The sequence below is a fragment of the Vulpes lagopus genome, chromosome X (genome assembly GCF_018345385.1).
Source record: "Vulpes lagopus strain Blue_001 chromosome X, ASM1834538v1, whole genome shotgun sequence".
Lineage (NCBI taxonomy): Eukaryota > Metazoa > Chordata > Mammalia > Carnivora > Canidae > Vulpes > Vulpes lagopus.
The window spans coordinates 79,183,193-79,211,007 of NC_054848.1; the positions used below are offsets into that span (position 1 = coordinate 79,183,193).

Consider the following 27,815-nt stretch of genomic DNA (forward strand, 5'->3'; position numbering starts at 1 on the left):
AGCTCTTTTACAGTTTTTCATTTCTAGCATTTTCACTTGACTATTTTTATAGTTAACATCTTTGCTGAAATCTCCATTTGTTCATGCATGTTTTCCATATGTTTCACTAAAACATATGAATTATAGTCATGTTAAATTTTATGTCTCATACTTTGGATATCCAAGTCATTTCTAAGGCTGGTTACATTGATTGCTTTGTCTCTTGAGAGTTAGATTTTTTTTTCTTTTTTCTTATCTGTTTCCCAGAATCTTTTTTTTTTTTTTTTTTGAATGCCAGACATGGCTTATAGAACAGTAGAGATTGAAGTAAATAGAATTTACACTTTGAAATGGGCATAATTGTCCTGCTATGTCATTAATATAGGAGGTTGAGTCAATCTAATAAAATGAGCTATGTTTGGATTATATTGTTGCTATGGTTATCCCAGTTAATCACCAGCGTCAAGTTCTTCTGTTACAATGTGCTTAGCATGGTTGGTGGGGTTCTCCATGTTCCTGCTCTACCCTCAGATTTAGAACCTTCCCTGTGCATCTGTGCCTCAAAGAGATTCTCTCTTCATGCTCCTGAGTCTCCCTAATGATATGCGGTATTGCTTCTTATTAAGTTAGCTCCTTAGCCTGGGACAGGGAAGAGTTTTCTGTTTTCTTTCTGGTGTGGGACAGGAAGTTCTCTGTTTTCTTGATTCAACCTCAACTTTAGGCAGATCCTGTGCCTCTGGGTCATGGAAGTGGGACTTTCTTAGTTATTCTTTCCCTCTGCTAGTTGTAGGATTCTTCTTAATTCCTGCCCCTCACCAGAAGTAGAGGACTTATTATTATTATTATTATTATTATTATTATTATTATTATTATTATTTGCATTTCCCCAGCTGCAGTAGATCATCATCTATACCCTGAGGGGAATAGTTTGCTGCTTTTCCCTTAAAGTTTAGGGCTGCTATTCCTTAAGGAGAAAGGAATTAGACATGGTTTCATGCTTTTCCTACTGTAAAGGTTTCTGCTCTCTACTAGGTCAGTACCATAAATCTATGGAGAAAAGCCTGTGCATATGTATAAATTCCTCTTATATCTATGGCTCCCAAGGGTATTGTACTCTTTTTTTTTTTTTTTTTTTTTTTTTTTTGGGTATTGTACTCTTAAGATAGCCCATACTTGGCCTTTATTTTTTTTTTTTATTTTTTTTTTTCATACTTGGCCTTTAGCAGTTCATTAAAATTTAGCTGAAGTCTTTATACTATCTTCTATGATGACCTTGCCTTTCCTCTGCAGCCACAAGTTAGCCTGTGCTCATGTTCCATCTCTCCTTGCAGATGCTTATCTTTCTTCAGACATCAGACTAGTTGATTGTCTTGAGGCTTCTCTCTGGGTTTAATAAAAGTTATGATTTTGTAGATTATTCAGCTTTTTCTTGTCGCCAGCATAGGGATGGCACTCTTTCCAGCTCTCCACTTTCTTCTCAGAAGCCAGAAGTCCATGTCAATTCCTTTACCTGAATCTTCATGAAGCATCTACCATTTGCTAGATCCTGTACACATTTGTAATTCCTAAGAATTTTATATGTGCCTATTCAGATCCAGAGATAGAGAATACTTTCCACCATCAGATCTTCAAGGCAGAAACCTCTGTATTACAGAAGGTAGATGATTGCAGATGCTTTACTTACATTAGACGTATCTTTCTTTGTCACTCATTGATGTGACTTCTTTTTTTCTACCTCAAATTAATTTCCTTATGTATAATGTCTTGGGATGGTGTTACTGTAGATCAATACCTCCTTCATGGAAAACAATCTTGAGTATGTAGAAAATGCTTTTATAAAAGCATTATTTATATTTTATTAAGTGTACATAGTATGGGTTTTATAGTATAATAATCCCATTTTTAGAAATCTATGAAAAACACCGAAAATGTAGAAAATGGATGAAGATTTATTTTAGCAGAAAGCTAGAATATTGTGGTGAAAAGAGGGCCTCTTTTGGAACCAGGCAGACCTGATTCAGTACTTACTGGGACATTAATTAGCTGTGACCTTGAACAAGTCACTTAACCTCTGAGTATACATTTCCTTCTTTATAAAATGTAACTAATAATACTTACATGATTTGATAAGTTTTATTTTTTATTTATTTGATAAGCTTTAAAAACAATGTATTGCTGTTGCTATTATTTGTAAAAGACAAATTCAGAAAAATCCTAAATAGTAAAAAATATGATGAAGTAAATACCTACTCAGTCAATGTAATTGCTCTGAAAAGCAATGTTTATGAAGATATCTAGTACAATAGAAGTATATTTAATATGTTAAGCAAAGTATTCCATATTATTATATGTATACCCTGATTATGGCTATGTTAAGAATTATGCAGTGATAAAGGGTAAATTAAATGTTTAGAATTACATTATTATGTAATTTCCCATTCCATAGTTTTTCTAATCTGTATTTCTAATGTTTGTAATGTTATATTATTTAGGTAGAGTACATACATATTTGTGGATATAAATTAAATATATACATGCATATGTATGTATTAGTACCAAATTCTGTAAAAATACCCCATACAACAAAATGGAAGCATGATACCATTCAAAATTAATGTCAGAGTGACTCATAGAGTCCTTTGCTTTTTCAGTGCTGCCAACCACATCCCCTGCTGGTGTTTGTTTTGGTTAAGGTCTCTCCAATGTCTTCCAGCTTGTTTCCAAGGCCCTGTTCTCTGGCAGGTTTCCAGCTGTCTGCTGAGGTCTGTGCACATTGAAATGAAGGCTGAGTTGCACACTTCACATTGTAATACTTTTACTTTCCTGCCTTTTCTTCTAATTAGATGCCTATCTTTCTACTCTCTCCCACCTCCTGCCAGTACAAATCTCGCTTAAAATTGTGGATTTTATTTTTATTTCTTTTTTCAGGAGAAAGTACTGTTCTTCTTCCCCCCAGTAGAGTCATAAATGTAGTTTCCTTTTCACCTTTAGCTGCTAGTCTCTTTCATAGCTTAAGAGTTGTCACTCGAAGTAAAGGAATATTTAGGATTTTCACAGGTGAGGACATATTAGTAAAAAGAAAGTAGGTTGGAACTTATTTTTTAAAGGTACTATTAGAAAAATAAACAATTTCCCAAAAAACAATGTACACAGAGAGACCATAGTTATTTTATGAAATATTAAGGAGACCAAGACCCTTTAGGGTAGCGTAGTGGGTGACACTATACATGTAACTTGACTTTTCTGGGCTAACTTCCTCAACTGTAAAAATAAATGTGTTAAACAAGGTAATCTCCAGGGTTTCATACAGCTCTCTGAAAGTACACCCAGCAGAGTGCCTAGAACTCAAAAAAATGTAAACTATTCTTATTCTTACTGTTATCAGCATACTTGTAACTGTCTTACATCCCCTTCACCATCTTGCAAAATCGAAGTTGTTTATTGGTTGTTAGTTAAGTAGTTCCTCATTTCACCAAATAAAATTATTGTAATCACGTTTTTCTATTCTTTCCTCTACCACTTGATACAAAGACCTCATATTATAGCTCAGTAATTACTGTAATACCCAATGCAAATATAAAACTGGGTAGGGCACCAGGGTGGCTCAGTGGTTGAGCATCTGCCTTTGGCTCGAGTTGTGATCCTGGGGTCCTGGGATCAAGTCCCACAGCAGGCTTCCTGTAGGGAGCCTATCCCTCTGCCTATGTATCTACCTCTCTCTCTCTCTGTGTGTCTCTCATGAATAAATAAATAAAATATTTTAAAAATAAAAGATAAAACTGGGTAGCAGATGTATTGGGAAGTTTGTATATTTCACTATATGTTAGTTAACTAATGTTTCATTCATCAGAATACTGGTAGGGTAAGACAAATAACTGAATCTTCAAAATGAACCATTTTTCTTTGTCCTTCATGAAGTCTTGACTGTACCCTTAATCTCAATCATCTATTTCCTTGTTGCCATTTGAAAGTGGTGAGGGAGAAAAGGCAGTAAGAAAAGGTTTAAGGCAACCATTTTTTAAAAGGCAAAGGAAAAATTATCCTGAAATAGGGTAAACCTCTATAATTGGGTTTAAAGCTTAATTGTCACATGTGCATGACACCTAATAGTATTGAAATTAATGCTAGTAGAAGGAAGAGACTGCTCCAAATAACTTATTGTTCTAACACTTAAAAAATATGCTCTGGACATAAGTAAGCATTTATCCATGAGAGATAGTAGAGGAGTCAGCAGATTAAGTCACATAGGAAAGTGTGGCATTGCAATCACAAGGAAATTCCTGACTACACTGTTGAATATGTAAATTTCTTTTCAAAACTCTGTCAAATGTATCACTCTCAGATTTTTTTTTTAATCATTGCTTGACACATTGCTTTTACTTGGAAATCTCACCAGACAGGTGAGATTTAGGTTTATTAATTACATTTTCTGGATTTGAAGTTGGAGCAGGGAATGGGAACAGAAAGGCAGGAAAGAAATGTCCTCAAAGTTGATGACATACAATTTATGATATTTTAAATTAAGTTTCAGAAACATGGTGCTGACATTTGGGTTGCCTAGCCACTAGGCCTATTGGATAGGGGTTTGAGTATTTTTCCTTTTAGGCTGAAATTATACTGTTTATTTGCCTACCAAATGTCTAGCACTGTGAATGCTTTCTTTTTAGGTAGGAAAGTTTCCTCACATCCTTGCCATTTTTGCAAATATAGCTCAATTAAGTCAGCCAACAAATATTGCTTGAGAGCCCATAAAGTGCATAACACTGTGCATTTTATTATACATTGCAAGCCTCAGAAGCAGGAGCTGAAGCTGAAGCTGACTTGAGAGTAAAGGATTACTAGGTTGTGGTTCCTTCCTAGTGGAGTACCATAAGTCCAGAAACCTCTTGGTACTGCCTTTTTCTTGTGGCATTGCATCCTTGTGATAATTTGTGTGCCTCAAAAGTGGGAATTGACTTTTTTAAGTAACCCTCCTGCTGCTCTACATAGGAAATATTAAATTTATCCCTTAAATAAAAACATTGCTTTGAATGTTTAAAATTTTCCATAATAAATAAAAAAATTTTCATCAAGTGCCCTACTATGTCCAAGCACTCTGTTAGTCACTAGGTGTTAGTTGGAATTATCAGAAAACATTTGAGGGGTTGCTCTTATTGATTTGGTTTTAGTGGACATAAGGAAGGAGATTATTTTCCCTATAATTGTGGCCTCTACATATGAGGAGGGAATGATATGTAACAGGAAGGAAAGGGAGTGGTAGGGTGAGATTGGGCAAAAGCAGGGAGGAAATAGGGATGTCAATTTTTTTTGTTTTGTTTTGTTTTTCCCCCTGAATGTAGAAAGTATAATGAAGCTTCTACTTGAACTCAGAAACAAGTTTTTTCTTCAGTAAGAGAACTGAGGTTGAATATTTGCAATGAGAGTGAAAAGAACTAATATAGGCTAAGTAAATTGAAACTCAAAAAAAAAACTCAGGGTGAAAAAAAAACTCAGGGTGAGACTCAGGGTACCAAATTAGTGCAAGGTACTGAGGCTTAAAAGCCTTGGGGAAAAAATGGAATATTTCTATCTTGACCATGACATCTCTCCATAACCTAGGTTCTGAATTGTAGGTTTGTCTTTTCCTTTTTGTGTTATAACATAATATATACTTCTGCCTCCTGATAAATCTTGAGGAGGAGAAGCAGTAGCATGATAGGACCAAAAGGTGAAAGTAAATGTTATATGTGGGATTTGTGCTCTTAGGAGGCCACAATTTTTTTCACAACTACTGTAATCTGTTTAATAAATTCATAGATATACATGGAGAGAAATTCAAATACTATTGTGGTAATGTAAAAAAATTATGATCTCATATTACTGATTTCTAATTAACTTGATTTTATGAAGTTGTTCTAGGGATAGAAAAGACAAATTCAAATGTATGGAGACAAATATTTATTTCTAAACAAGGTCCAAGACTAGTAAACTATAGCATGGTGTCTTTGGTCAATCAGATAAAAGCATCCCAATTATAAAAATTTTTATAAAATAGAAGTATAAATCTCTGTGGGAGGGAATAATACAGTTACTTAAAAGTGGATATACAAAATTACACAATTGATGCTCATTTTATACACTTAAAGCTCCTTTTACTATATCAGTCCTAGGAAAATTTATGTAGACAAGGTTTTATAAACCATTTTTTAGGGATGCCTGGGTAGTTCAGTGGTTGAGCGTTTGCCTTTGGCTTGGGGTGTGATCCCGGGGTCCCAGGATCGAGTCCCACATCGGGCTTCCTGCATGGAGCCTGCTCTCCCTCTGCCTGTGTCTGTGCCCCCCGCCTCTGTCTCTCATGAAAAAATAAATTAAATCTTTAAAAAATGTTTTTTTAAAGGTTTTATTTATTTATTTCAGGGAGAGAGGGCAAGACCATGAGTGAGAGAGGTAGAGGAAGAAGGAGATACAATCTTAACCAAACTCCATGCTAAGCGCACAGCCCCATGAAGGGCTCAATCTCATGACACTGAGATCACGACCTGAGCTGCCTGAGCTGTGGAGCCCCACACAGGGCTCTATCTCACGACCCTGAGATCACAACCTGAGCGGAAACCAAGAGTCAGACACTTAACCAACTGCGCCAACCAGGTGCCCTATATAAATCATTTTAAAGAGAGATGGGAGTGAGTGAGAGCAGTGCTAGAAACATTAATGTACTCTGTGTCTAATACACTAAAACTTCAGTTTTGTTTTATTTTGCATATACATATATTTTTATACATGTAAACATATTTACACAAATATATTGCATATATGCTATATCTTTGTGTGTATATATAAATTATATAGAATATAAATTATGTATAGATAAATAGATAGGATTGTGGTCAGATTCTCAGTGAATTCAGTAAAGGTGGCTAAAGAATCAAGAGTTCTTGCTTTCCTTGATCTTCTAGTAGCTGAGCACTAAAAACTAGTTAGCTAGGTCTCCACTATATTTTATGAAACAGACACTTTAGAAAACAGCATTTAGGCAGTTCTAATTCTTGAATAATAAAGAGTCCTAACTTGGTTTTAGGAATTTCCAACATCCTACCATATTTGTGTATTTGTGTTGAGGTAGTTTTGTGTGATGCTAGAAATGAAGGTGTCATGATAGCTCTCTGAAGGTGTTAAAGATACAGTGGATCCTCTTACATTTTTATGTTGCTGGGGTTATACTGAAGGCAGGTTCTTACAAAGAGGCCTGTGAGTAAAATTGTGCTAAAATATAAAAAAAAATATCAGAATATATAAGTAGCTTTTTAACCTGCAGTCTTCTTTTTCCCTGCTCAGCTACACTCAGGTTATAACAAATTCCTCTTCCATCAGAGCATGGAGAAAGAGAGAAAAAATGAGGTATAAATTGTGTGTCATTTCAGTTGGAGAAATAATGATATAGAGGTGGTTTATGTATAATTTGTGTTGGAAAAATAGGAAAGCTCCTTTTAGGTATGTCATTTATAGGCAGAGTCCCTTTATAAATAGGGAAAGGAGGTTGGATTATTCAGGGTTCCCCGAGGGAAAAGAAGATTGATTATATTCTAAGCACTGCCAGTAACATTTTGTATAAATCATTAACTCTGAAGAGAAACAAAACAAAACAAAACATAAACACCACCATATTCAAAAAAGACAAGTTTAAGAGTTCCCATAGAAGGATAGTTTTTCTTGGTTCTGAGAAAAAAAATTAAATAAAATTAGTTGGTATACAAATTGGATGAGGAAGAAAGAAGACAGGGAATGAAGTGTTAGTCACTTTAGAGATGATGAGCTTAATATCCTCAAAGTGAGTGACAATTAATTGAATTACAATTACATTGTTCTTGGTGCTTAATTTGCATTCTATTGTTTATATTTCATAAGAGGTTTATGACATGGGCACCATTATTATCATCATCTTCCCATCTCATAAATGAGGAAATTGAGGATCCAAGCACTTGAGTTCCCGAGCAAGTTCACAAAGCAAATAAAGCTGCAAAGTCAGGAGTCAAACATAATGTGCCTGGCTCTTAGGTTTGTGCTTTTACCTCTACTTTCTTATATTCAGCTCCACATATACAAGCCAGAGTCAAAAACCATTCAACTAGATCAGCTGGTTGAAAAAAATATCTGCCCAAGTATAGACGTATGCAGGAACCTTGTGAACTGAGGTCAGTTATGAAGATTGTTCATGATGCATCCCTTAGCCTATTTGTTTCCTTCATGACAAGCACTAAGACACACTGAAGTCTGAGGAAATTTTTCTGGGATTTAGAATTTCTGAAGTGGACAGGAACAAATCAGATGGGCTTTGAAGGACACTTGAAGCTCATGACTAAATTCCTACTCAGATTACTGAAAGCCCTAGGAAGGCAGAGCTTGCTTGCAATTGCTTCTTTACTCTTTTCTAATGAGCCAGAGGCCTGTCTCCAGGGCCACTGGCTTCTTGACTCAATTTCTGCTCCTACTTGAAGTCCCAGGGAAGAGGGAGACAACAAAGGATAATTGAAAGTTAGTGCCTCTCAAAGAAGAAACAGAACCTCAGCATCTCCTTTGTGGATGATTGGTTTCTAATTGGTAGGGATATTAAAAATTAACAAATTTTAAAGGTTTTGTGTATTTTCTAACAAATGCATTTCAAAGAACATAGATAAAAACTAGATAGATACATAGATATAATTTAGGGTAGGAACATGGGTGAAAATTGTATATAGATTTATAAATTATATTATTTATTATGTTTATATATAATATGTAAACTCTATGATAATTTATGTATATAATTTAGGTTACCTTTGTATGTTTTATAAGAATAGAATTTCTCCCAGTCTAGGCTGGAATAAATTACATGTAGGAGCTAAGTGGCTATAGCTTGAAAGGTTAGAGGCTGGGAGAAGAAGAGATTGAGCAGGTAGATGGAGGCAGATTTAGAATTGAGATGAGGCAATGCATATGCCAGGTGTGCTGTGTAAGTAAAATTTTCCATATATTGTCCCATCAAATGGGCATATAAGTTTCAACAGAACTTACATCTTGAGCTTTCCTCTGGTTAACCTCTACAAGAATTTTGCAAGCTTCCAAGTTCCTCCTACCTTGTCACAAAATAAAGTGTTGTAATGATAGTAGAAAACCAGCTACAAGTCCTGGAGTGAATGCTTAAGAATTTATTAGTCTTTGAAACCAGTTTGCAAATTTCTTCAGGGGATAACTGGGACATTTTAATTTCGGCTGTACCTCCAGAGTACCTACTAAATTGCCGCGCACATAGTAAGCACAAGGACATCAGGGATATAGGACAAGCAAAACTTTTCAGTTTAGATGTAAGTATTGCCTATACTAATTTTCTCCATTTATTATCAGTGTTGTCATTATACAAGTAGATATGAAAAAATTAGATGTCTCCAGAAAATCTCTTTTAATCACCTATGTAATATCTTTGGAACTAGCAGAACACATATGAATGCTTGGCATAATTTCTTGTGGGACTAAAAAGATGTGTACAAAAGTGACCCTCTCCCAAATGACATATTTTAACAGGCACTCTCTGCAGATGTGCCTTGATAGAAAGAATTGACTAATGACACCCTGCTAAGCCAATGCTGGAGACAGGTTGGCCTTTCAAAATTATACCACCTAAGTTACTTTCTACCCTGACTATAAAAAAAGGTGGCACTGTGTAGAGATAAATATTTCCAAAGGATGGAAATATTAGCCTTACTTTTTTTTTATTACTTTCTGCTGAATGAGTCATTTAGGAAGTTTGAAAGAGTATATTTTTTCTCAGGGTACTGTAGTTTGCTGTAGTGTTGTTGGCATGGCCAAGTATAAGGACTGTTTCAAGAGAGCCTCATACCTTCAGGAAGATGTCTAGAACATGTGCAAATATTTCCTGACTTGGAAGATTGGCAGCCGTTAGAAAGAAAAACACATAAATAAGAGTCTACAAATGTCCTTGCTTCTCTTAGCCTTCTACCCACGCTTGCCAGTTGCTGTAATGGGTTTTTTAACTACCTTAAATTTTAGTAAATTTCAAAAAAAATGCCCCATAATGTTAAACTCTAAAAGTTTCAGTAATATGGATTTTGCAGGTTATATACACATACACACTCACACACACACACACACCCATAAATACATGCATACATATATAAATACATATGCATACACACACATACACACACACACTGATCAACTCATCTCGGCTTGTTGGGTACTTTTCTAGTCCTGTGTCCTAGGAAACTTCCATCAGTCTAGGACATTATACATATATGCTTGCTTTATGTCTTTTAACACTTGAGCAACATATTATAATGAGTAAGAGTTAGTTGTATCTTCTCACTGCACTAAGGGTGGAACTAATAGATGTGACTAGAAAGGTGCAAACTAATTTAAGAGAAGCAGAAAACAGAAAGATATATCATATTGATGGGGGGGCGTTGTCTGTGTTCACTCCAGTCAGGACAAAGTGAAAATTGGTTTGACTAATTTCTTCACCACAACCAAACCCCCTCCAAAAATATAAAGGCAGAATTAATTGACTGGTTATTTGAAAGAAATTACCAAAATGTTTATGATTCTATTGAGGCTGAGTTGTAAAGCCTTCTTTACACTATAAAGATGAGGAGAACTTGTATTTTTTTAAGTAGGCAAAGATCTGCCTCTCTATAGCAACTGGTATATATGATTATGTGCTCTCAACTCCTTTATAAATACTTCTTTTGAGTTCTGTTGGTGCTGTGAATTACCTTGCCATTTACCCAAACTTTATATATCATTATGCACTTGGTAGAGAATTATAGTGCCCTTAAGGTAACAGAGATTCAGTGCCTAAGGAAGTATCTCAGGTTTATATAGAAGCAAAAGCCTTTTGAGTCTTTAAAGATGCAATTTATCCCCCATTTGCATTAAAACCTGCAGAAGGAGACGTGAATCCAAACAACTTCACTTGGCCCCAGTCAAACTTTTCATTCTAGAAAGGCTATAAGGGCAAGGCTTTTTAAATGTTCCCTATAGTAGCATTCTGCTGAATCAAATTTTGATGTTTAATTCGATATTTTGTGGGTTTATTTGATTCTTATATTCCAGGGCACTTCATAATCAGGTAGGTGAATAGGGGAAATGGAAAGAAGAATGGGAGAGAAATAAAAGGTAAAAAAAAAAAAAGAAATAGAAAGGTAAGAGAGACCTTAGAACTAGGGTTGCCAGATTGCACAAATAAAAATACAAGATGCCCAGTTAAATTTGAGTTTTGACAAAGAACACATTTTTTTATGTGTTGGTGTGTCCCAAAAGTATATACTTATACTAAAAAATTACTTGTTTATTTGAAATTCAAATTTAACTGGACTTGTCCTTTAATCTTACAACTCTAGAACCAACTTTACCTGGGTCACAGATCTGCTACTCTCCAACCCTGTGTTAAGAAATAAGAGGAAGATTGTCTCTCCTAACTGATGTGGTATGGCAGAGAATGCCAGTTCATCCTATCTAAGAAGTTTTCAAGGGGTGGGGAGGAGGTGATCTTCTAGGCTTAAAACAGCTACCACTCCTGCCTGCTTCTGGCAAATGTTTGGTGCTGCTTTCAAAGCTCTATAGTAAAACTGCTTTGCTTGTACTTGTAGCAGCCACTGAGTTCAAGTGAGTAATTCTCTCCTTACTGAGGGGCAGAGTAGGGGAAAGGGGAGTTTTCTTTTTCACCGGCCAAGAAGATCATTTTGCCTGCTCAGTCCCCTGGACTAGAGAAGAAAAATCAAGATCACTTTTTTTTTCTTACTCTAAAAGTGGAAGGGCTCTGGGCTGCTGACTTGATTAGTCACTCTCCAGTTTTATCATGACTAATATGGGTCCAAGAACCTTAGTGTGATTGCAATCAATAGCAATCAATGATTTTTTTGTTTTGCTTTGTTTTTTGGTGAAAGACCTTATGTTCTTCTGTTTCACAGGCCAGGCTATCACTGGCTACAATCTACAATCTACTCCTCACAGAAAGACATTTGCATTATTTAGAGCCCTGTTACATGTGGTCCATTTCCTTTGTGAGTTGTGAGTTAAATCATTCATTTGGCCTGTGGTACTGGGAGGTTTACCTTAAGGAAGGATATATGGTGCATGACTGATTTACAATGCAAAATAGAGGCAGACTGCCACTGGAACTGTTTAAATCCAGCCATCATATCAGTCTGCTCCTAATTCCCTTAGGATGGCTCAGAGAATGTACCATCTATTCTCTCCCTTTTATAAATAATGTTTCTTCAAGAACAACTGATAGTCTCCAGGGATTAATGCTTCTGGAAATTTTGTGAAGATCTCCCAAAAAGCAGCAATATACTGAATGCCTCCAGTTGATATGTCATTGTTAGTTATGCCCTCTCTGAATTTGCCAAGAGTCCCAGTAGAGAGGGAAATAGAGCCTGAAACAATGTCATTATCTTCCAGCTTTCTCAGGGATTTTACTTTCTGGAACTTCTACCATTATCAACTTTTTCTAGAGCTTCAGGAAAAAGTAGTTCCTAAATAAGAAGTGGAGAAAGCCATACATTATAAAATAGAGATACAAAATAAGTCATTAATTCTAGCCAATAACAATTCAAATTAATATTAAGAGTTTACTATATACCGGACTCCATTCTGTATTCTTTACAGGCATTAACTCTTTTGATCTTCGTGGAAATCCCATAAGATATAAATGTAATTCTCATTTTGTATATGAAATTGAGGCATAGAGAAATTGACTTGTCTAAAGTCATGCAGTAAGTGGCTAAACCAGGTTTGAAACCAGTACTCTCTTCCACACAAAGCCCTCACCTTTAACTATGCTATGTAAAACTACAAGAAGATTGTTAAGTACAATTTCTACATGATATCCTTGGATCTGTGAGAACCTGTAAGGTGGATCCACCAGACCCCCAGGGAGTGTTTATGATGAGGTTCCAGTGAATACAACACTTCCAGTTTTGGTAGCATTATTGTTTTCCTCTAGTCAATCTCAGAAAGCCTTTCTGATGAAGACAGAAAGAATTAGAGAATTATCATTTCAGTCAATTGACAAAGCCAAATTACATAGTACATTTTATGGGTAACATTAGAAGCTACATAAGAAATGAATAGCCATTCATGAAGTGCCTGTTCATGAAGTGCCTGTTCTGAATAGTAAATATTTAAGGAGGATTCAATTAAATTTTCTCACTGAGGGGTCGCTTTTATTTTTAAGAATAAATTTTATGTAAAATCTTTTATCAGGAAAATGTCTGATGCATGATATAGGTTTTGGAACCAACCAGAACAGAAATAAATCAGACATGCTATTGATATTGTGCTATACAATTTCAAGGGAGAAAGCTCTTCCCTCAGAAAACTAGCCAGGAGACACTATTCAAAAGATTAACTCCTTTAGTGAGAGCCCTGGCCAGGGAGATATTGGTTTAGGTTCATGGAATAGATTCTAAGTAGTCAGCTAAAAAGTCATATGGGCTAAAAATTAATATATAGGAACTTATTTTGACACAAGTTTAAAATATGCAGCTTCCATCCTTCTATAAGCAAGTCTGCCTAGTCCCCTGCCATGCCACACTGGAAGCATGCATTTTGGTATCACACAGATTTGAGTTTAACTTTATAAGGTAAATGACCAGGAGGTGGGTCACTTGAAATTTCTGAGCCTCAGTTTCACAAAAATAATGAGGACAATAAAACCTACTATACAGTGTAGCTGTTATTATCTCCTTGAAAGAACATGCAAAAAGCCTGTCATCAGTACTGAAAATATTTTAAAAATCTTTTTACTACTGAGAGGGGGGGGGATTGGTGGAGGAATGCCTTTCTTTAATATAAAGTTTATGTTAATATTCACAACTTAGAAAGTGGAGGCAAATTACGAAGAATTAAACTCTACTGCAGGACAGAGATGAAGGGATTCCCTTGAGCTAGTATTATCTACAGATGACAAAACTCAAGCTCTGAGAGAGAAGTGACTTGCTTAATTAAGGTCAAATAACTAGAGGTGTAAAGCCTCACTTTGGTATAAAAGTACCATGTTCCTATCGCTTGTTAACTCACACTCAGTTGTTCAAGGCTTTCCAGATATTAACTATACTCTAACTTTGAGGTGGTCATCCCCTAAGTATCCTACTTCTTCCTGAGGAACCAAAGATAAAATATCTATTTTTTCCCTCTCATTTGTGCATAATTAAAATGGTGATAATTCAAATTTATAGTAATAGATATTGTCATACCAATGAAACAATAATGTTTATGAAACCAGAAATGATGATTCAAATATACCTCAAGACTCTTATGAGTGACAGCTATGAGTAAAGGATATTTTTAAATTCACACTAAAGAGGCCTGTTGGAATAGTCAAATTACAGAAGAGTCTAAATGTCTATTGACTGATGAATGGATAAAGAAAATGGAGTATATATAATGGACTATTACTCATCCATAAAAAAGAATGAAATCTTACCATTTGCAATAATGTGGATGGAACTAGAGGGTATTATGCTAAGTGAAAAGTCAGAAAGATGAATAACATGATTTCACTCATATGTGGAATTTAAGAAATGAAACGGATGAACTTGGGGGAAAAAAGAAAGAGGCAAACCATAAAACAGACTCTTAACTGTAGAGAACAAATTGAGGGTTGCTGGAGGGGAGGTGGGTAGGGGGTGGGCTAGATAGATGATGGGCCCTAAGGAAGGCACTTGTGGTGAGCACTGGGTGTTATATGTAATGATGAATCTAAATTCTACTCCTGAAACTAATATTACACTATATGTTAACTAACTAGAATTTGAATAAAAACTTAAAACATAAAAAAGAGGCCTGTTAGTGGTCATCAAAACACAAGGAGAAAAATATTTCATAAATCAGGATTTAGTTACTCCAGCCTCTGAAAAATGAAACCTCTGTCTGCAGTTCATATCATCCCCCTTCCCATCTCTTTCCTTTGATAAGTTCTTTTTTTTTTTTTTTTAGATATTACCAGTTCTAAGTATGGCAGTGACATTTTCTGCTGAATCTCTCTGGTTTTTTTTGGACAGAATCTGGAGAATTGTAAAGGAAACGTATTAGTTGACTTTCTAAAATCACTTTTCCACTATGCTTATTTCCATGTGCTTTGTATTATGATGTAAAATTTGGGTAACTTGTCCCAAGTATATTAGATGGCAACAGTTGAAAGACTGAAATCAAGTAAAGGCCTTGCCCTTGCCTGCCTCTCCTTAAAATGCTTCACTGTATAGTTCCTTACATGACCTGCTTACAAGCAGATTAAATAACTACTGATATTAGATATGCAGAAAGATGAAAGGCAGTGAGAGAGAACACATGAAAGAATATATACTCATGGATGTTAATGTTGCATTCTTTCCAGAGAAATCCATAATTTGACATGAATTGAGAAACTGTATTTAAGCAACATTGTAAGCAGAGGCAATATCAGGCCTCGACCTGCTGCCTTCTGATGGAGCAGAATGGTGTTATTTCTATATTTCCATGGTTCCTAAGCAGGAGTGCATATCAAAATCCTCTGGTGGAATGATCTGAAAAAAAGTAAACACTCAAGATTCACTCTAAGAGATTCTGACTGGGAACCACTGCCTATGTGAAACTGAGATTCTAGATGTATGCTAGAAACCTCAAAGAGGATTTACTTTTTCTCAGAAGTGGAAAAAATTAAGTATATGTGCTGGGAAAGTAGAGATTTGTGATGGAGTGATATGCAGGAAAGATATCCTGAACCAAAAATACAGCCTACAGACAAACCTGCCACATTCCTTGAAATTCCCATTATTAGAGAGCCATTCCTCTGGACCTCTTACCAGAAATCACCTGTTCACATGAATATTATCAATTAAGTAATGCATTAAATCACTAATTAACACTTTACCACAGATGAGATTAGGGCTCACCTTCATCCCAAGGGAAATGAGGCACAAGTCAGGTAAATTATTTTTGATGGCTGTGAGAACCGGAAGAGGGAGGCTTTTGTAACCTGGGGAGTTTTTCCCAAGGAGAGCAAACCCAGATGTAGCACCTATGTAAGAGGAGAGCCTTAAGGGCAACATTGGAGGGGCCAGTGGAAGGAGGGCTGGAGATGAAGGCAAAATAACACTTTGCCAGAGTTATCCAATTGCCCTTGATGAAGGGAGCCTGCTTCTCTCACTCTTACAGGCTCAAGTATCTCTTGTTCAGAATGACCCACAACTGACCCTGGCTCATTTAAATGCAAAGCAACAAAAGGAGAAAGCCTGGAGGGACTTAATCCTACAATTTAGGTTACACAGTATTAAACAGCTGATTGATTTGGCCTATTCAGTGAAGAAAACACACGTGCACACATATGCAAAGCAATTGTTTGTCAATTCAGAGAAAAAAAGTAAACTATGTTAGACTGATGGAGAAACAACACTTGCAATCCTTTTGCAAATGCCATTTTCTGTTTTCCCACCTGAATCTCAGCCAGAGTTGTGGGTCCTACTCAAAGTCCTCTTGCTGATGGGAGAACTGACTCTTGGGAGAAAGAAAAATACTGTTAGAACCTTTCAATATGCTGAAAATGCAAGCTCAGGGTCTAGGCTGAGGGTGGGATAGAGGGATTAGGGAAAATGGTTACGTAGATTTGACTGTTTTAAGTTAACTGAAAAATGGCGAAATAGTGAAAGTTCTGGTCTTGGTCATAAAAAGTTTTAGGACATCGGTAATCAAGAATTCTATGAATTTTATCTTTCTTTCCAGATATTGATAAAGCACATTTGTCCAGATGTCCTGACTAGCATTAATTAATAGATTATATTCCCTTTAAAAATGTGGTTTTCTAAAAAAAAAAAAACAAAAAAACAAAAAACAAAAAACAAAAAAAAATATGGTTTTCTTTCTTCTGCTCTTGGATCATCTTTGTTCAGACTTAAATCTTCGACTTTTTTTTTTCTTTTTTATATGTGGCCACGTAAAAGAGGGAGTAAAGCACGTAGCAAATTTAAGCAGCAGGATTTAAACCAAGCCAAGTGCATGAGCTCTCTTTCTTACTTCTCTCCCACCCTAAGGTTAGCATCAATTCCTAAAGCAGCACCAGTGTTTTCAATTAAGAATGTCAGCTGAAGTGGCATGAGTAGGGACCACTTTCTTAAGGGAAGCCCAGAAGCCAAGACTGAAGTCTTGGAAGAAAACATAATGGAATTAAAAATCTAGTCAGTATGGATTTACTGGAAGTATGCTCAAATTCCCCAGACCCCCCCCCCAAGATCTTAACAGTCTCGATGGCAAAGGAAGGTGAGAATATAGCGATTTAAAACAAATTTTAATACCATATTACCCCCTTGTGAACTAAATCTATCAACCAAGTAATGAAACGAATTTTTTCTTTCTCTGGTTTACCAGTTCCTACCAGTTCAGTGCTGTGTGGCAGCCATCCTTGAAATGACTCTTTAGTCTTTTTTTAAATTTTATTTGTTTATTCATGAGGGCAGAGACACAGGCAGAGGGAGAAGCAGGCTCTCTGCAGGGAGCCTGACATGGGACTCAATCCCAGGTTTCCAGGATCACGCCCTGGACTGAAGGTGGTGCTAAACCTCTGAGCCACCCTGGCTGCCCGGGGAATAAAATTATATACATTATCTTCCACATTAAGTTCTCAGAGGATATAGACTTGAAGAAGATATTTAAGACTCTCTTTCATAATAAAAATAAACTATAAACTATGAAAGCATGTCCTTAGGCATTGATAAAAGCAAGTCTCCTGACTCCTTTACTCCCACACCACAAATCCCTAAAAATTTAGAAATACATGTAGTCCTGGTTTTGATTATAGAATTAGTTACTTTTCCTTGCTTTGCATATGTGTCCTGTTAGTGAATTGGAAACTTAAGCAATTTGTTCCTTACATCTTAATATACAGTTGAGTAGCATTTTGGGGCTGTCTTCACAAAATTCTTTCTTGGCAAGTTAGTGGTGGCAGGTTAGTGCCATGGTTTGGAGTACTGTAACAGCATTCTGCAGTAAATTTCTCCAAGATGATGGCTTACAATTTATTAAATGTTTCTGCAGAACTTGCAGATCTGAAAACCTGGACAATATTTCTCAGAAAGGACATAAATTGTAGTTGTTATGGAAAGAGCTGTATGATCCCCTCTCCTGGTAGGATTTAGAGTGAGATACTTTGTAGATGATTTGAGGGCTTTCATTGTTTTGCTGCCAGATTGGTCTACTCCAGTTAACTTGGTCAATAAACTTAATAATGAAAAGAAACTTTGTCAAACCAGTTGTTTGACTAAATTAACTCTTGATTAACTATATGGCTGGTTATTTCATTCAAGACACACACAGCCTCAAGACGCAGCCTACGTTCAATATATTCCTAGTAAGAAACTGAGGAAACACTAACATCTGCAAGCCACATGAATATAATTTTGTGTTTGCTTAATGGGCTTCAGATGAAAATCATTTGAGTCTCAGGAAGCACCAAACTTTTTATAGTCTAGTACACTTCACCTACATTTCTTTTAACCTGCACCCAAGTTGACTAAACCCAGGTTCGTTATGGTCTGGTATATAACATTATAAGTGCACATGTCAGATGATAAATGTTCTGCTCTCTTTAGGTTGAGTTTCAGTATTTACAAGGGAATCTTGAGTTGTATTAGTGCTCCTTATTCTTACTTTAAAATAAATAAAGCCTGGATTGCTTTGGGGAGCTGCATAGTATATTGCACAAAGAATGAGCTTTGGAGTCACTCAGACGTGGGTTTTAACCCTAACTCTGCCCCCTTCTGGGTGATGTTAAGCAAATTACTTAACCTATCTGAGCCTTAGGTTTCCTCATCTGTAAAATTAAGGATGGTAATATTTACTTCACAAGACACAGTGACTGGTAATTAAGAAGTGCTTTGTAGAGTTAGTTACCCCCTTTGAGGACAAAGGAATCTACACTTGAGAATTTAAATTAATAGGTATAAGCATGGAATTATCCTGGTAACCTGGAGGAATACTGTTTGTCTTCCTGATAGAATCAGTCATGAGCTGTATGTGTGGTAATAATACATAAGCTGTGGAACAGAGGGAAGAGAAGGGGAAAGAGCCTGAGGTTGGCATCTCTATGATCTGATTTAATAACAAGGATAAAAACAAGAGTTTTGATTCATGGAGAAAACAATACCAAGTGGTAAAATGGAAGTAGAGAATTCTGAGGAAAGGAGTCAAAAGTAGGGTTGGGAGGAGGAGGATAGATATCTTTATAATTGAACTAGAGGAGAATTCAAAAATCATTGTAATACAGTGCATATTGTAATAGATACTATAAAAAGGGCTACAAATGACAGTGAGGGTTGAGGGAGAGGAGGAAGAGACCTATTGAAATTATTCTGATTGAGAAGATGGGGGGCGGGGGAATTTCTGGAACTTTTATCCTCACAACATTTCATCTCCTGTAGCTGGAAGATAAGTCTGCATTTGTAGCATACATAATTGATTATTTCCTCAGCTGAATATCTTCTGAATGATGACTTTTAACTTATAAAACAAAAGAATGAAGGAAAATCATTGTCACTAGAAGATATTCATGCCTCACTTTTTTTGAGGCAGTAATATTTTCTTATGTGCTCTGACTTTGACAGAAAGAAGATAACAACAAATCCACTAAACAACTATAGATATTATGGTTTTTGTGGAAGAGAACATATGTAATTGAGGTATCAACTCATGCCACACATTTTTTTATGCCTCACTTTTTAAAAAGATTTTATTTATTTATTCATGAGAGATACACACACACACAGAGGCAGAGACATAGACAGGGAGAAACAGGCTCCATGCAGGGAGCCCGATGTGGGACTCCATCCCAGGACTCCAGGATCACGCCCTGAGCCAAAGGCAGGTGCTCAACCGCTGAGCCACCCAAGCGTCCCTATTCCTCACTTTTTAACACCATTCTAATGTACTTGACATTAAAGGAATGGCAAATTTAATAAATTAGGATGAGCAGGCACCCTATACCTATTAATAAACAATAGTTATAGCTTACCTGTGAGCCATATGAGCCATGAAAATAATTTTATCTATTTTTTACCACTTTTATCGCTTCTTGGCCTTTTGGCTAAGATTAAGTGTAATTTTTACCACATTTTCAAGTTTTATGTTTATCAATTACACTCGAAAGGAAAATTCAAGGTAGTAACATTTTTGTTGATTCTTCTACTAATCTATTTTCTGTAATCATTTCTTTAATTAAGGAGAAATCTTTTAGACAGCTTGTACTGTATGAAAATTGATCTAAATATGATTTAGATACATTAATAGTTGCTTACAACAAATTTGAAAACCAATAAATTTATGAGAAAGTTCTGCTGAGGAAGTGCCTAAGTACCTAACAACTCTCGCTGGAATTCTTGTTCTTAAAGTAATTCCAAATTCTGGGATTATGTTTATTCTTCACTTTCGCTACTTGATTTTCAGTGGTATGTAAACAGTCTGTAATAAAGTAACACTAATGCTTCTGGAATGCCATGAAAAAAATCTCATTTTAGTCCATTATGTCATAGAGTTATTGCTCATGTACATAAGATGCTAAACATCTGGATACTTGACATTTGAATGTTATGGTATGACATCGATATTACCAATGTGCATGTCAGTTATTTAAGAACCTTCATGGATGTAATAGCAGAAGAGAACATCATCAATATTTGTTATGTTTGTAGGCCATTCCACTTTCAGTAAAGTAGAAAAAAATAATATAGCAGGCTAAGGATACTAGTGACATTGGACCACTGACTATTTAGGGACAGAAATAGGGACCTCAGTATCAGTACCACTTATAGAAATAAAAGGGTCTGATTTTCTTAGATACAGCAGTGTCTAAACTTAACTATCCACAAGATGGGGCTATTTCAAACATGATAAATCAAGTAAGTTTAATCAGTAAGTGGGTTGCTGCAGTTCAATTAAGAAAATTATTTGACTCAACAAATAGTGAAAGGCAGTATTGTATAATCATTAAAAACATGGAATCTAAATTTTCTGGATTTATATCTTGGCTCAGTCACATGTGATCCTGGACATATGATCTCTCAATTTTCTCATCTGTACAGTGGGTATAATAATAATCCTATCCCATAGGGCAGTAGTGAGGATTAACTGAGTTTATATATATAACAATTCTTAGAATAGAATCTAGTACATAGCCATCTAAAATGATTTATTTTTATTGTTTTTATTAGTTATTTGAGTCTAATGGCTCTTGGTCATGGGGTAGTGGCAACACACTAATCAGCATATTAAGGAAATTGAGATGGATTCATTTCCTTTTTAAAGTAATCATTATTTTTATTATTTTTTAAAGATTTTATTTATTTATTTGAAAGAGAGAGAGAGAGAGAGCATGTGAGCACAAGCAGGGGAAGCAGCAGGTAGAGGGAACAAGGGTTGGGGGTGGGGAGGGGGAGGGGAGAAGCAGGCTCCCCACGGAGCAGGAAGCCCAATTCAGGACTGACCCCAGGACCCTGGGATCCTGACCTGAACCAAAGGCAGATGCTTAACTGACTGAGCCACACGGGTGCCCTAAGCAATCATTATTTTTATTGCTCTAATATGCTATTAAGAAAGTAATATTGCTCTAAAATCTTTGATTAGTGTCACACCCCTCTTAAAATATGGGCTTTCAGTTAAGTAGCAAAAGATTGGTACAGATTCTTATTGCACATTACTCTTTAGCCAGCTACCAAACAACCAAATGTAAATAATTTGTAAATTAAACCTTGTCTTTTGTCAGGGGATTTGAGGTCATTTAAAATGTTAATATGCATTAAGATTTAGGTGAGAGATCAGAAATCAATTAAAGATAATTATCCCAATAATCTAGGAAAAGAAAATAAGTTCAATTGAATAATAAAAATCTGGATTTTTGGAATCCAAGGCCAAAATAAAAAAAAAAGAAAATGAAAAATAAAAACACACCCCACCCAAAACTATGATGGCATTTATATCAATTTGAAGAGACCTATATATTTAAAGGAAAGAAAACTAATTTTTTTTGTAACCATAATTCTGTTGGTTCAGCCCAATCAAAGAAAGCTTTAGTTTACTGGGGATTTTGTTACATAACTTGTAGGACAATGAAGGAAATAACAAAACTAACTTAAAAAGCTATTTAAAGGCGTTTTCTGAAAAAAAAATTTAAAAAAATAAAGGCGTTTTCTGGCAAGTGGGCACACGTTCAGTAGGGTTTCACAAATCCTCTGTCTATATTAACCTTCAGGACTGACTCCGCAAAATATATGAATAAGTAAAATTTCCTCTGTGATTTCCTTTCCCTCATTGTTGCCCCCTTCCTTCCTTTTTCCCTTCCTCCCTTCCTTTCTTTTTCCTACCTTTCCTTTCTTTGATTTTAGAATCCCTCACAGGTTTGTCACCTGAGGAACCCTAATTGATCAAGTAAATTAACCTATATCTCCTGCCTGTCTCTTCTCTACTTAATAAGGGAGCAAATGGACTCTCGCACTTTAGAAAGCTTTCCAGCAAAAATGGGATCAAGATTGTTTTTTGGTTCCTTCACAATTAAGCTAAACATTTAGTCAAAGAGAACTTTCTATTAACTGGTAAGTCCATTACCAGCACTGTCAGTATAGTAAGTATAAAAAACTACCTGAAGGGATTTTCTGGGATATTGAGACTATTCTATATTTTGATTATGGTGGTGCTTACACGACTGCATCTGTTTTTCAAAACTAATAAAATAAAAAAAACTAATAAAATATACACTAAAATAGGTAAATTTTACTAACGTAAAATTATGTAAAAGTTATCGTTCAATTAACCTGACTAAAAAAAGTGTGCCATGTTCATTGTTTTTCTTCGTGTTGTTAGAAAAGGAGGAATCCCAAAGATATGTGGATGGATGGATGGATAGATACCCAAAATTCTATCGAGACAAAATTATATAGTTAAAGAAAAGCCCTGAGACTGAGATCCTAGAAACAGAATTTTAGCCTCAGCCACACCTTGAGGGTACACCCCTCTTCCAGTGACACCAGTAAGCTTTCTTTCCCTTTCTGGAGGTTGTTTTTGCCTCTACAGGCCTAAGGGGTTGGACTAGAATCTCATTAAGCTCAGGCAATTCTCTATTGAGGTGACCTGATTTGGAAGGAGGGTAAAAGGAGCGGTTAGGGAGATTTGTTTAAGTGTCAGAAAGTAAATCATCTGTCACAAAAACAGGTGGGATGGATAATGTCATGTGAAATTTGAGAAACATCTGTTCGCCTATGGCAGTGTCTGGGTCAAGATGGAGCCACCTGGGTGAAGTGATGTATCAGGTTGCCGAAATCAGAATCTCATTGACCCAAGACATTTTGACCAGTGTAAAAACAAGCTATTATCAGTTATATAGTTTTTAGGGTTGTTTTTACTTTCTTTAATTTCTGGGAATTGTTTTTTGGAGCCAGTAGAGGAAGAGGAAAGTCAACTAAGTTATTCTCAGTGTAAGAGATGTATATTTATCTTAGAAGAGTAAACATTGCCTCTAAGATAAGTAGTTATTATTTTGTGAATATTTTATTGACTTGCTCTCCTGTAATTGCTTGCTCACATAGGTCTCTTTAAATTAGAGAAATGGGAAAAATTGATTGCATCAGTATAGAATGTGAAAGAGTAATTCATTGAGCAATATTGAATGTGTGGTAATAGAATCTGATTATGTCTGAGAGACCTGGGTTTCCTTTCCCATGCATGAATATACCTACAAAAAATAGTAAACTTGGTAAGATGATGATTTTGAAAAAGAAATAATAGGATCCAAAACAAACCATGCTCTCTGGTTGAACTTTGTTGTCTTCAACCTATAAAGGAGTCTCTGAATGATACCTACCAGATAAGATTCTCCAGTGATAAGTTAGAGTGCTTTTATGTCAGTGATTTGTGAATAATTGTATATAGACTAGATAGTGTCACCATGGTTTTAGTGATTCATAACCCAACAAGGGTTATGAGTTAAGATATAAGAAGATTAAATTAAGATTAAGATAATATCTAGCTTGAACTGAGAGAACAGCAGCAACTGAGAAGACTGCGTATATCTTAGAAACACACTGGAATGTGTTACTCAACAGAATACAAAGACCTAGGGTTCTATTGGAAAATACTTTTGAAAAATATATTACAGATATCCCCAATGAGAGATAACTGCTTTATACTGTTCACTTAACAGCCACATGCATAAGTAGAATTCTTTGCACTACCGTATTTTATGTTCCTATAATCACTTATTTGATGTGGGAGGGTGGGAGGGTGCAGAAACTTTCTGAGGGCACAATATGGGTAGTTGGGGATACCTTGCCACACAGAAGGCTTGTAAAGAATAATAAAACTTGTTGATGGTAATTTTCAATAGCCTAGTTGACACTGAACCTCTTGAAGGTGAAGTCCTAGACTTAATTTGTTTTTGAAGCTTAAGCCCAGCACCTTGCATTGAATAAATTTGTTGTATGATTTTATATTCTTTTAGTGATTTCTATGTGTTAGGCACTGTGCTACTTCTTTCATGTATGTTCTTTTAATCCCTATAACATTCCTGTGAGAACATTAGCATCATTCCTATTTTACAGATGAGGAAAAGACTCAGAGAGGTCAAATAACTTGCCTAATGATTGGTCACATAGGTAATGGTAAAAAGCTAAAATTCAAAAACCAACATACTCTTTCTACCATAACAGAGCTTGCTTCATTGTCCAAAGAGATTAACCATGTATTAATGTGTTCCTCTAATACATAACTAATTAAGCTCTGTCTTTTGTCAAATTGTTCTGTAAATACTAGAGAAAATTCATAATGTTCCCACAGTCATTATTTAATTTATTTTCATTTTTAAGTAAAAGCTTTATTGAGATAAACCTCACATAACATTTATCCTTTAAAAGTGTGTACTTTGGGGGGTTTTAGTATATTTATAAATTGGTGCAACCAAAATCACTATCTGATTCCAGAACATTTTTGTGACCCACAAAATAAACCCTGTAAACATTAACAATCATTCCACACTCTGCCTCTCTCCAGCCTCTGGCAACCATTAACGTACTGTCTCAGAATATTTGCATATTCTGGAAATTTCAAATAAATGGAATCACATAATATATGACCTTGGGTGACTAGCTGCTTTCACTTAGCCAGATGATTATCGAATACAAATTAAATAGAGGTATAAGACATTTTTAAATACAAATAATGGTACTACTTTTATGGTTCATCATATTGTAATATATATCAATGCATCATTTTTATGGGTGAATAATAGATCATTGTATGGACATACCACGTTTTGTTTATTCATTCTTTAGTTTGGAGGGGCATTTAGATTGTTTAATGATTTTGGCTATTATGAATAATGTTGCTGTGATGATTCATGTTCAAGTTTTTGCATGGATATATGTCTTCAATCCTAGTGGGTATATACCTTGGGATGGGGTTGCTGGGTTATATGGTAACTGCATGTGACTTTTTGAGGAACTCTAAGACTGCTTTCCACAGTGACTGCACCATTTTATGTTCTCATTAACAGAGATGAAAGTTCTGATTTCTTTCCACCCTTTTCAATATTCTTTTCCATTAAAAATAATTATAGCCATCCTTATGGATATAGAATGATATCTCATTGTGGTTTTAATTTACATTTCCCTAATGACTAATAATGTTGAGTGTATTCTTATGTGCTTATTGACCATTTGTGTAATTCCATTGAGTAGATGTCTATTTAAAATCCTTTGCTAATACAACTTCTTGATCAGATATATGATTTACAAATATTTTTTTTATTATGTGGGTTTTCTTTTCATTTCATTTTGATAAAATCCAGTTTATCTATATTTCCTTAGTTCTAAGAAAACATTAGCTAACCCAATGTTACAAAGATTTACCCATATTTTTCCTAAGAGCTTTATAGTTTTAGCTCTTACATTTACGTAAGTCATCCATTTCAAGTTACTTTTTGTATATGGTATGAGGGAGAGGTACAACTTCATTCTTCTGCAGGTTGTTTCAACACCATTTGTTAAAAAGTCTTATTTGTTCTGCATAATTGTCTTGACACTCTTGTCAACAATCATTTGATCATAAATATAAATGTAAGAGTTCATTAAAGTTATTTTCATCTAATTATCAAAGCTTTTTTGATGCCTGCCATTAATTTGATTTAGATATTTGAGTTTCACACTAAATGAAATGAAGATAAGATACAAAGCATCCAGGGATCCCTGGGTGGCTCAGCAGTTTAGCGCCTGCCTTCAGCCCAGGGTTTGACCCTGGAGTCCCGGGATCGAGTCCCACATCAGGCTCCCTGCATGGAGCTTGCTTCTCCCTCTGCCTTTCTCTCTCTCTCTCTCTCTCTCTCTCTCTCTTATAAATAAATAAAATGTTTTTTTTAAAGATACAAAGCATCCTTATGTGGAGTAAAATAGTTACTGAAATAATTTCGTCATCAAGGAAGAAAAAGTGAATGGTTTCTAACTTTGAAAATAATTATACTTGGGTTTTCATTACAGTAAATTATTATCTACTATAGTTCAACCTTAACTGTGAAATTGATTACCCATGAGCTAGTTTAGAATAAGGTTATATATAAATGGAACCATTGACTCCCTTCTATCAAATGCATGAAGAATTTCATATTAGTTAGCCACTAAAATTACAAAGCAGCAAAAAGAATCAGCCAGATAATTATTCTATACAAATTAAGTAGAAGCATAAGACATTTTTAAAAACAAATAATAATAATAAAAGGAAAATTGTCACTCATCTCCAAAATGAAGAAGAAATATATTTTCTAGTCTCTCTGAAGTGGTTTTCTTATAATTTTCCTCTGAGATTTATTTTAAAGAATAACAATAGATTACTGAATATTTTTGTACTATGATATGGATCATTTGATGTACAAACAAACTATACATAGAAAAACTTGATTTTAACATGGGTGTGTTTGTGGCTTTAACTTTCCTAAGTCAACATTTACAATGAACACAATTAGTGGCAGATGTTAAAACCAGGATGGAGGGGCTTGTACTTATTTGTGCTCTTAATGCATCTAAGCAAGTTGAATAAATTTGTTTCCTGTGGATAATATATTTGTATAAGAGGGGCACCACATAGTATTACAAATCCATACTTTAACTGTCTTTAAGTCATCTAAGTGGTGAATGGCTGGTTTGAGAATTAAGAGTTAGTCATTAAAAAATTAAGAAGTAGCAGAAGAGATTATATTCCATTTATCCTGCAGAATAGGCCTGGGAAAAACAACCAATATTGTATAAATGGTGAACAAGGAATAATAGTTAAGCTATGGGATGGTATGATACATAATTTATATGATTTTTATGAAACCTGAGCCTAAGCTTTTGTACCCTATTGATTACATTTCCTGCAAGGCAAGAAGAAAAGTTACTATGAAAACACTAGTGGTGATTCTAAGGATGCTGAAGTCACAAAAAAGTAAAAGAAAATAAAAAACAAAACACAACAGAAACAGCAGTTGTATTATTGAATACTGTTACTATCAGGAAATAGAGAGTTCTGACATCCTTTATTTAGACTGGCCAAACTTCAAACTTTTAGGTTAGATAGTAACACACACACAGAGTTTGTAAAAGTCTCTGTGGGAAGAAAGTAACCTATTCCCCTGTGTTATCATTCTAATTGTCATAGTTTTTGCTGATGTTAATCAAAATCTTTCCTGCTTTAATTAAAGCCACTTTCCTTTTTATCAGTTTCCTGTAGTCAGAGCAGCATCCATGCCCTGTATATTTGAACACAGTCTTCCATGATATCATTGAAACTTCTCTTCACTCAGCTCAACCACCTTAGTATCT

The 27,815-nt window shown here is 35.3% G+C and overlaps 1 protein-coding gene across 5 annotated transcripts in view; it reads left to right on the plus strand.

Annotated features, from left to right (window-relative positions):
• NRK (Nik related kinase) overlaps window positions 1-27,815 on the plus strand; it is a 136,732-nt gene that overhangs the window by 11,472 nt on the left and 97,445 nt on the right. The window lies entirely within an intron of this gene.